Consider the following 12,343-nt stretch of genomic DNA (forward strand, 5'->3'; position numbering starts at 1 on the left):
GTGGATTTTGGGAAAATGGACGCTTGAGGCGGCGCATGCATCTCCCGAGATCTCAATCTGCACATGCGTCACCTCTAGTAGCCATTTTCCCAAAGCCTACTGCAGGGCAATCTATAGGAAAGGGGACTCAGCTCACCGGCGCCGACATCTTATGAGAGCCCAGGGCCCGCAGCATCGCCCCACTCCCGTCACCGCTGAATGCCTAAAGCAGTGGCCCTGCCTCCTGTTACCCCGCTCCACCACCGCCGCCCCCTGGTAACCTACTGTTAAACGGACTATAAGAGGCACCACCATTTTATTAAAAAAATTATTTTCCACCCCAAAATTTGGGGTGCGTCTTATAGTCTGCAAAATATGGCAATGGCAATGCTAGTCTATGCGCTTGTGGAAAAATTGGACCGCGCTTTGACATCGGAGTGTGGTCCGATTTTCACCGACTTGCAGAAGGGAGAAGGTGAGAAACCTTTTCTTTCTCCTCTCCATGTCCGAGAAAAACTGATACCACTCTGATCAAAGTCTGATCAGAGTCTGTAACTCTATTATACCAGGTGCCGTTGCTTCAATTCTGCTCTTGATTTCCTGTGGTTCCAGTTCTGGTCTTCCTGCTGCCATCAAGCCACGGCGTTCTCCGTTGTTTCTGCTCGGCCATCCTGCTGCGCCACCGTCATCGGTCCGTGCTTCATTACTGCTGCTCATCTGAACTAGATGAGACATAACACCTATCATTACAAAAAAGAGGATTCAATGATAGGTCCTATTTAAGGAATCATCCTGATGCACAAGAAAGAACACGTCGCTCTGAGATGTTTGCTGAGATTTTTTAGGGGTAAATGATGAAGTTCTAAACTTCACCACAAACTCCCCACAGATACACAATGTGTGAATAGGGCCTCAGTGCTAAGTGAGGAGCTACCTACATAGACTTGTCTTCCTCAAGATGCCGCCTCTGGGACACAAGATGGTTCAGGATTAGAACTTTACACATTCTGTACCTCACACTGCTTTACTAAAGCCCCCAAATGATTTTCCATGGAATCTGCTCAATAACATTTTTTTGAGACATGGTCCAGCGCCATCTGCTGAGATTTTTAGGTTAATGATGCAGTTCTGAATCCCACTACTAGCCCCCCATCTATACAATGTATGAGTGAGGTCATAGGTGAAGAGTTCCCTACCTGGACTTGTCACCTTCCAGCAGTCAGCCTGGAATGACACAAGATGGCTCAGGAGTTACACTCTGTACATTCTATACCAATTGTGATGTCATAGGATGTCTATGTGCTTTGTGATGTCATCAGAACTGCCTGGTTAACCCCTTCCAACCCAATGACATACTTTGATTTTGTGAACAGGTTATTTGGATGCAATGAAGGGACAATAGTAATCATCCAAAACTATAACTATAGGGACACATACACATACAGTTGACACCAGAAGTTTCCATACACTATATAAAAAGACGCAGGTTTTTCTCAATATCTGACGTGAAATCAGAATAAACCTTTCCCGTTTTAGGTCAATTAGGATTTTACCATCATTTTTAATATTTGCCAAATGCAGAATAATGAGAGAGAGAGGATGTTTTAAGGCATTTTTATTACTTACTGATTCCAGTGATTCAGTTCCAGGTGCGATATCACAGTGTTCAGGATTCAGCAGGATGGATCAGTGTTCTGGTCAGTATGAGGAGTGAGCCGCTGTCTGCAGCTGGAGAGATTCAGTGACCCGTGCACTGCTCTCCCGGGATGTCTAATGCTGGGAGGAGCAGTCAGCAGCACTCAGTGCACTAGCACATGACATGCTGCAAGCACGGCAGCTCACACGTGTCACTGATTACTATTCACCGCTCCTCCCAGCATTAGACATCCCGGCAGAGTACGGGAGTCACTGGATCTGTTCTGCTGCAGTGCAGACAGCAGCTCACTTCAGGGACTGACTGATCGCTGATCAATAATGCTGAATCTCTGCCTCTGCGATACCGCACCTGGAGCAACCAGGGAGAGCGGTGCTGCTGTTGGTAAGTCTAATATTGATTGGCAGCATCGCAGCCAATCAGTGTTAGTTTTGTTTGTGGCCTCTTCCCCGTGCTAACAGCAGAGCTGAGGTAATGAGCCATGATGTGCTGAGTAACCGTGCTCCCCCCTAACTGTGTCACAGGCTGACAGTGAGAAGCACAGGGAGATGGATGGCTGCCTGCTACATCACTCACCAAAGGTCAGATATATGTAGCTGAGCAGGATTATCACATAACTGAGCCCCCATCAACACCAACAGTGAGGGGCTTTACTCATTGGTGATAGAGGGTGAGAGGGCTCAGTCACTAAGGGAGGATTTCCCTCAATTTTTTGTTTCACCCCTGACTGTCTGAGCCTCCCCTGTATTACCCCTGAGTGCCCCTGTATCAACCCTGACTGATGCCCACCCTGTACCACCCCTGACTGATACAATGTCCCCACTTTGGTATAATGTCCCCCATCCTGGGCTCCATGCTATAACCATGTCCCCCTTCTGGTATAATGTCCGCCATTCTGGTGTAATGTCACTCATCCTGGTATATTGTCCCCATCTTAATATAATGTTCCCAGCCTGGTATCTTATCTCCCATCCTGATATAATGTCCTTCATTCTGATATAATTTCCCCATCCTGATATAATGTCCGCCATCCTGATGTAATGTCCGCCATCCCAGTGTAATGTCCGCTATCCTGATGAAATGTCCGCCATCCTGGTATAAGGTCCGCCATCCTGGGCTCCATGCTATAACCATGTCCCCCTTCTGGTATAATGTCCGCCATTCTGGTGTAATGTCACTCATCCTGGTATATTGTCCCCATCTTAATATAATGTTCCCAGCCTGGTATCTTATCTCCCATCCTGATATAATGTCCTTCATTCTGATATAATTTCCCCATCCTGATTAAATGTCCGCCATCCTGGTATAAGGTCCGCCATCCTGGTATAAGGTCCGCCATCCTGGTATAATGTTCCCCCAGACGGTATCTGACTTCTGCGGGCCGCCAACACCTTTTGCCAGCCTCTGATTGGCTGACAGCTTGTCTTGAAGTGCAGGGAGCCGGCGGGTCTCTGCGTCACAATACATTTCAGCAGAATGTGTGTCAGAGAATGCACATCCAGGTGAAATTGGTGTCGTCGGGCCACGCACAAGCACGGGTCTGGTCCCGGTTGTACCCTCTATGACCGCGATCATTACGCCCCTGCTTGTTTTGTATGTTTTAATAGTGGAAATAATGATCCCATATGAATCCAGCTTAATGCTGGATATCACAGGAGTATCAAGATGGGTGCGCACAGCTGAATGGTCACCATACAGGCACATGCCCGCTGTATGTTGCGTGTGTACAGCTGAATGGTCACCATACAGGCACATGCCTGCTGTATGTTGCGTGTGTACAGCTGAATGGTCACCATACAGGCACATGCCCGCTGTATGTTGTGTGTGTACAGCTGAATGGTCACCATACAGGCACATGCCCGCTGTATGTTGCGTGTGTACAGCTGAATGGTCACCATACAGGCACATGCCCGCTGTATGTTGCGTGTGCACAGCTGAATGGTCACCATACAGGCACATGCCCGCTGTATGTTGCGTGTGTACAGCTGAATGGTCACCATACAGGCACATGCCCGCTGTATGTTGCGTGTGCACAGCTGAATGGTCACCATACAGGCACATGCCCGCTGTATGTTGCGTGTGCACAGCTGAATGGTCACCATACAGGCACATGCCCGCTGTATGTTGCGTGTGCACAGCTGAATGGTCACCATACAGGCACATGCCCGCTGTATGTTGCGTGTGTACAGCTGAATGGTCACCATACAGACACATGCCCGCTGTATGTTGCGTGTGCACAGCTGAATGGTCACCATACAGGCACATGCCCGCTGTATGTTGCGTGCGCACAGCTGAATGGTCACCATACAGGCACATGCCCGCTGTATGTTGCGTGTGCACAGCTGAATGGTCACCATACAGGCACATGCCCGCTGTATGTTGCGTGTGCACAGCTGAATGGTCACCATACAGGCACATGCCCGCTGTATGTTGCGTGTGCACAGCTGAATGATCACCATACAGGCACATGCCCGCTGTATGTTGCGTGTGAAGTGGTCTCCACTCCTGAGCCAACTCCGCACACGTGGACCCTGCTGTGGACGTTCTGGTACTGTAGGTTCATCTGTGCCAAGGGATTAATATATTTCTAATTGATTTTATGTATGTGCCTGGGGACAGGAGCACCCTGGCACTGGCTGTCTTAAAAAAGGCACGGAACAAATGCATTCATATTAAAACCATTTTTACATGCATAAAAAGTTGCAATTTGTACAAAATTATATTATTATGCAACATTTGACACACTGGATGTCAGCTCTTTTTTAACATTGAGAAGTGTGCTACCATGCTTAAAATGTTGTGCTTAAATAATTTGCACCTAATGTATCATTAGTGACGAAATTTGATAAATATGGAATAATGGAGTTGAAGTGAGTACAAAAGATTTTGCTCAAATTCTGCCATTTTTGATAAATGTGAACCATTGTGTTTTTATGTTACACCACAATACTAGCATATTTTATTTCACAATTGGGGGGCTTGTATTATTTCTATGTAGTTACATATTGGGCCCCAGGAATAATTTCCTCTGTGGGGGCCCAAGGCTCAGCAGTACAACGCTGCACCTGAGTATGGAGTTAGTGTGACGCTCTCAGCCCTGCCCTGGGAAGATGGGGGGTACTCAGAGCCGGGTCAGATGTTGAGGGGGATGCAGTCGTGGCCTGGACCTGTTCCGTGCCCAGGGCCCTCACATTAAAAGTGATGTTAGGGCTTTCCGGGTTGAGTGGTATTTGTCGACTACGCCACATGTGGTGTCTGGTGAGGCCTGATGTCATGGCGGCTAAAGTTCTCACTGCTCCCCACAGGCGGAGCAGGGCCTCAGGGCAGGCAAGGCAGGATGAAGGGGGGGAAGTAGTGTGGGAGTGCGGGCACCGTGTCGCGTGGTATGGCGCGTAATGAAGAGTCCAGAGGCCATAGGGATGAATTTCCAAGGCTTTACTCACAGTTCTCTTAAGCAGCGCAAGGCTTCTCCCTGCTCCTCGCGGAGTCCTGCGGCCACCAGGGACGGGGGTCCAACTACCTCCGAGGAAGTCCAGTGTTTGGTAGCGTCCCTACACCAGAGTGTTTCTGCACTACAGACTTCACCCTTTCCCGTCTGTGCGTGTGTAGATAGGCCAGGTCTCCCTCTGAGCTCCTCTCAGGTGTAGGGCTCAGGTGGCAATTCCCCTCCATCCGTAGCCCGGCGGGATCCTCAGGGCCTAACCGGGCTTTCCCATCCTGGAAGTAGAGTACGAGGTCGGGTGTCGGGGGCCGGTACCCCTCTGGCAGCCGGAATCCCTCTGAATAGATCAGGTAGGCGAGGACAGGTGGTGAGCTCCGCTCCGTCTGCATCCTCCCCGGGACCCATTTGCTAGGGAGCCACACTCTAAAGCTCCCAGGCCTTCTTGATCCTGGTCCTTGGCCGGGTTGAGACATTCCTTGTCTGCAACCTACCTCTCATCCCATAGATTGGGGTACGAGGGCTGTGTCCCATGCTGGTGCAAGCCCACACAGGATCTGCGCTACCGGAGGGAAGTCACTTAACACACAGTATTTTGACAGCACAGCACGACCACAAGAAGACTGCCAGAGACCACACAGGTCTGAAGGGCTGGACTCTGCACTAAGCAGACAGGACCCACCAGAAGAACCAAGATCAAAGATGGCACTCTATTAAATATGAAATTTGAAGTGTCACTGACTAACTGCTCCTCCACCCACACCCACTAACTGGTTCCTACCACTTTGTGTTCCCCAGTCTCCCTGTAACCAGGGGAGCAGCACCTAGTGCATACTAGCTCCCTCTGGTGGAGAAATGTGGTGTTGGATGCAAAAGGCTAGATCACTACCATCACACCGGCCTTACCTCAGAGGAGGAACACCACACTCCATTAAAGAAGTGCAGCATTCCTGTGGCGGTCGAACCCTCAGGGGCGCCACATTAGCATTGGAGCACTCCCCTTTGCTCTGCAATCTTGCCCCTCTGTCTGATACACTGTGACTGGCAGCCGCCTACAGGCCTGTGTCTAGTGTCTCTGAGGGGGCAGCAGCCGCCTACAGGCCTGTGTCTAGTGTCTCTGAGGGGGCAGCAACCGCCTACAGGCCTGTGTCTAGTGTCTCTGACGGGGCAGCAGCCGCATTCTGCCACCCCTTTCAGACAGCTCCAACAAGCGCCTGGGGCAAGATGCTCATCTCACCTCATGACAGAAGCAGCCCTGGTTGACATATAGAGAATAAGTAGAAGGAATGATGGTGCAGAGAACCGGTACAGTACAGACCAAAAGTTTGGACACACCTTCTCATTTAAAGATTTTTCTGTATTTTCATGACTATGAAAACTGTACATTCACACTGAAGGCATCAAAACTATGAATTACCACATGTGGAATTATATACTTAACAAAAAAGTGTGAAACAACTGAAAATATGTCTTATATTCTAGGCTCTTCACAGTAGCCACCTTTTGCTTTGATGACTGCTGTGCACACTCTTGGCATTCTCTTGATGAGCTTCAAGAGGTAGTCACCGGAAATGGTCTTCCAACAATCTTGAAGGAGTTCCCAGAGATGCTTAGCACTTGTTGGCCCTTTTGCCTTTACTCTGCGGTCCAGCTCACCCCAAACCAACTCGATTGGGTTCAGGTCTGGTGACTGTGGAGGCCAGGTCATCTGGCGTAGCACCCCATCACTCTCCTTCTTGGTCAAATAGCCCTTACACAGCCTGGAGGTGTGTTTGGGGTCATTGTCCTGTTGAAAAATAAATGATGGTCCAACTAAACGCAAACTGGATGGAATAGCATGCCGCTGTAAGATGCTGTGGTAGCCATGCTGGTTCAGTATGCCTTCAATTTTGAATAAATCCCCAACAGTGTCACAAGCAAAGCCCCCCCACACCATCACACCTCCTCCTCCATGCTTCACGGTGGGAACCAGGCATGTAGAGTCCATCCGTTCACCTTTTCTGCGTCGCACAAAGACACGGTGGTTGGAACCAAAGATCTCAAATTTGGACTCATCAGACCAAAGCACAGGTTCCCACTGGTCTAATGTCCATTCCTTGTGTTCTTTGGACCAAACAAGTCTCTTCTGCTTGTTGCCTGTCCTTAGCAGTGGTTTCCTAGCAGCTATTTTACCATGAAGGCCTGCTGCACAAAGTCTCCTCTTAACAGTTGTTGAAGAGATGTGTCTGCTGCTAGAACTCTGTGTGGCATTGACCTGGTCTCTTATCTGAGCTGCTGTTAACCTGCGATTTCTGAGGCTGGTGACTCGGATAAACTTATCCTCAGAAGCAGAGGTGACTCTTGGTCTTCCTTTCCTGGGGCGGTCCTCATGTGAGCCAGTTTCTTTGTAGCGCTTGATGGTTTTTGCAACTGCACTTGGGGACACTTTCAAAGTTTTCCCAATTTTTCAGACTGACTGACCTTCATTTCTTAAAGTAATGATGGCCACTCATTTTTCTTTACTTAGCTGCTTTTTTCTTGCCATAATACAAATTCTAACAGTCTATTCAGTAGGACTATCAGCTGAGTATCCACCAGACTTCTGCTCAACACAACTGATGGTCCCAACCCCATTTATAAGGCAAGAAATCCCACTTATTAAACCTGACAGGTCACACCTGCGAAGTGAAAACCATTTCCGGTGGCTACCTCTTGAAGCTCATCAACAGAATGCCAAGAGTGTGCAAAGCAGTCATCAAAGCAAAAGGTGGCTACTTTGAAGAACCTAGAATATAAGACATATTTTCAGTTGTTTCACACTTTTTTGTTAGGTATATAATTCCACATGTGTTAATTCATAGTTTTGATGCCTTCAGTGTGAATGTACAATTTTCAAAGTCATGAAAATACAGAAAAATCTTTAAATGGGAAGGTGTGTCCAAACTTTTGGTCTGTACTGTATATACCGTATTTTTCGGACTATAAGACGCACTGGACCATAAGACGCACATAGGTTTTAGAGGAGGAAAATAAAAAAATAAAAATTTAAGCAAAAAATGTGGTCATGATGCACTTTTAAGGGTCTTCTGCTGACACTGGTATAGGGGTAATGTCCCCCAATTCTGACAATATCCCTCATCCTGGTATATATGCCCCCCATCCTGGTATGCCTGGCATCCCTCCATCCTGGTATGCATGGCACCCCTCATCCCTATCCTGGTATGCATGGCACCCCTCATCCCTATCCTGGTATGCATGGCACCCCTCATCCCTGTCCTGGTATGCATGACACCCCTCATCCCTATCCTGGTATGCATGGCACCCCTCATCCCTATCCTGGTATGCATGGCACCCCTCATCCCTATCCTGGTATACATGGTACCCCTCATCCCCATCCTGGTATGCACGGCACAGCAATCCCCATCCTGGTGTGCATGGCACCCCTCATCTCCGTCCTGATATGCATGGCACCCCTCATCCCTGTCCTGGTATGCATGGCACCCCTCATCCCTGTCCTGGTATGTATAGCACCCCTCATCCTTATCCTGGTATGTATGGCCCCTCATCCTTATCCTGGTATGTATGGCCCCCTCATCTTTATCCTGTTATGTATGCCCCTATTAGGGTTATCCTGGTATGCATGGCACCCCTCATCCTTACCCTTGTATGTATGGCCCCCTCATCCTTATCCTAGTTTGCATGGTCCCCCCTAATCCCCACCAGGCTGCACATAAAAAAATAAACATTCCTACTCACCTTTCTTCTCTTCTCCAGCGCTACATCCTGTCTGCCCGCACTGATCTCTCCATGTGGGCCGCAAATGACGTCACTGCCATGCGCGGCTCACATGGAGAGATCAGCTGCCGGAAGTCACTGCTCCCCACGCCAGGACTGTGGGCGCAGGGAGCAGTGACTTCATGCTCCTTAATAGCCGACACGCAGCGTAGCCGCAGCGCGGCTCCTACTGCTGCCGGGCTATTGCGTGTGTCCGCTTATTAAAGGGCATGAATATTCACCCCTCTCCACTCCCATGGGCGTGGATAGAGGTTGAATATTCATGCCCTTTAAAAGCGGGCACAGGTGATTCCGGCAACAGCAGGAGCCGCACTGCGGCTACACTGTATGCCGCTATTAAGGAACATGAATATTCACTGCTCCCCATGCCCCATGGGTGTGGGGAGCAGTGAATATTCATTTTGTTTAGCAGCGGGGACACTGTAGACTGCAGCGGGTGGTTGCTGCCTCCTGTGCCCCGCTCCTCCGCCATTACCGCTCCCCCCACACCCCACACCGTGTATATATATACCCCTCCCCCCCCCAACATTCGGACTATAAGATGCACCCCCTATTTTCCTCCAAAATTTTGGAGGAAAAAAGTGCGTCTTACAGTCCGAAAAATATGTAACTGTATGTGGGAGATTTACTGTAATCAGTGTGAAAGAAATAAGGAGTTGATGTTCATGGCAACAAATCAGATTAAATATCTAATTTTTCAATTTTACAGAGAATCATTTGCAAAAAAAAGTAATTGATAGCTTTGGCCAACCATGACATATTTTCTTTGCACTTCTTTTAAATAATCTCCCCCTATCTTTCCAGTTGTTTGACATAGTTGAAACAGAGCTTTAAACTGGTTTTCTTTTATATGAAGATTTAATGTGAGTTTGCTGACTGTAATATCCTATCACTTATTATTGTAGGAAAGCACAAATAAAATATATTAATTAATATTAACCCCTAAGTCACTGAGCCAATTTTAACCTTAAAGGGAATCTATCAACAGATTTTTGCAACCTCATCTTAGAGCAGCATGATGTAGGCAAAGAGAAGCTGAATCAAACAATGTATCACTTAGTTAACTGGGGGCAGCCGTTCTCTTACAAGCAGAGGTTTTAGATTTAGCAATCAGAGCTAAAATGCTAACCCCACCCCCACCGGGCTCTGTATATACAATGTCCATAGAGAGTGAGCTGCCTATCACAGGAAGACCGGGCTCTGTATATACAATGTCCATAGAGAGTGAGCTGCCTATCACAGGAAGACCGGGCTCTGTATATACAATGTCCATAGAGAGTGAGCTGCCTATCACAGGAAGACCGGGCTCTGTATATACAATGTCCATAGAGAGTGAGCTGCCTATCACAGGAAGACCGGGCTCTGTATATACAATGTCCATAGAGAGTGAGCTGCCTATCACAGGAAGACCGGGCTCTGTATATACAATGTCCATAGAGAGTGAGCTGCCTATCACAGGAAGACCGGGCTCTGTATATACAATGTCCATAGAGAGTGAGCTGCCTATCACAGGAAGACCGGGCTCTGTATATACAATGTCCATAGAGAGTGAGCTGCCTATCACAGGAAGGGGCGTGCTGGAGTAGGAGGCAGTCAACCAGCTAGTCACAGCAATGATAAGCTACTGGTGCTAAAACAATCATTGTAAGGAAACAAAATCTCAGATGTCAAGCTGAAATCTGTGTTTTAACCCCTACGGCCACAGCCCCACTATCAGTATTTGGTCAGTATTCGGGCAGTGTTTTCTCTCAGGTGTGGGAGACAAAACCAGGAGTGGGTGATAAATGCAGAATTGGTGACTTGCTTCTATTCTACCTTTTCTCTGATTGTTCCTCACCTGGTTTTGGCTCCCACTCCTGAGAAAAAAATACTGACCAAATACTGATAGTGGGTCCGTGGCTTACCTCATGCTGTCTTCAGATTATATAGCAAAAACTTGCTGACAGATTCCCTCTAATGACCAGGGCAAATTTTTGAACTCTGTCCGGTGTCACTATATGTGGTAATAACTCTAACGCTTCAAGGTATCCCAGCTGAGAATGTTTTGTAGTCTATTTTAGTAGTAAATTTAGGTCAATATATTTTGCATTTATTTGGGAAAATATCGGAATTTTAGAGAAAATTTTGAAAAACTTTCAATTTTCAAACTTTCAATCATTATATCCCTAAACCAGTTAGTCATGTTGTACAAAATAATTAAGACAACATTTCCCTTATGTCTACTTTACATCAGCATCATTTTTCAAATGTCATTTTATTTTTTTAGTATGTTAGAGTGATTAAAAGTTTAATAGCAATTTCTCATTTTTTTCAAGAAATTTACTAAACCTGTTTCACATTTCAATAGACTTTGAAGGGCTTATATATTGGAAACTCCCCAAAAGTGATACTAGTTTAAAAAACGCACCCCTTAAATATTTCAAAACTGCTGTCAGGAATTTTTGTTAACTCTTCTGGACCTATACAGGAATTAATACAAAGTCAAATAGAAAAATTTAATTTTTACTCTAAAATGTTGCTTTAGCCCCATTTTTTCACTTTTACAAGGAATAGCACCTATAAAATTGACCCCACTTGTTACCAAGTTTCTTCTGAGCGTGCTTATTCCCCATATATGGTCAGAAACATCTGTTTTGACAAACGACAGGGCTCGGAAGGGAAGGAGCATCATTTGAATTTTGAAACACAAATTTGGCTGAAATAATTTGCAGGCACCATGTCGCATTTGCACGGCCTCTAAGGCACCCAAACAGCAGAAACCCGTCACAAGCGACCCCATTTTGGAAACTGCACCCCTCAAGGTTTTTATCCATGGGTATAGTGAGCATTTTGAACTTACAGGTACTACATATTTGATTACATTATATTGAAAAATTTAAATTTTTGACAAAAATGTTGCCCCAAATTTTTCACTTTTGCAAGAGGTAACATGAAAAAGTGGACCCACAGTTTGTTACCTACTTTCTTCTGATTGCGGTGATACCAAACACAGTCAAAAAAATCTGGACACACGGCAGGGCTTGGAAGGGAAGAGGCGATATTTGGTATTTGGAATGTAAATTTGACTGGAATAGAATGCTGACACCATGTCACATTTGCAAAGCCCCTGAGGTACCAAACTCAGCAGAAACCCCCCAAAAGTGACCCCATTTTGGAAACTAGATGCATTAAGGAATTCATCTAGTGGTGTGTTGAGCTTGTTGACACCCTAAGTGCTTCACAGAACTTTTTAAAATGTGGATGTGGAAACGAAAATATTGTTTTAGCCCCAAATTTGTAATTTTCACAATGGATAATAGCAAAAATTGGACCCCATAATTTGTTACGCAATTTCTTCCGAACACGAAGACACACCATATGTGGTCAAAAACTTTTGGGCACATGGCAGGGCTCAGAAAGGAAAGAGCGCTATTTGATTTTTGGAGCGTAAATTTGTCTGGAATAGATTGTGAATGCCATGTCACATTTACAGGGGCCCTAACTGTCACGCACAGAGT

Source organism: Phyllobates terribilis, unplaced genomic scaffold, assembly GCF_046119375.1.
Source record: "Phyllobates terribilis strain yellow unplaced genomic scaffold, ASM4611937v1 Scaffold_4__5_contigs__length_816908805, whole genome shotgun sequence".
Lineage (NCBI taxonomy): Eukaryota > Metazoa > Chordata > Amphibia > Anura > Dendrobatidae > Phyllobates > Phyllobates terribilis.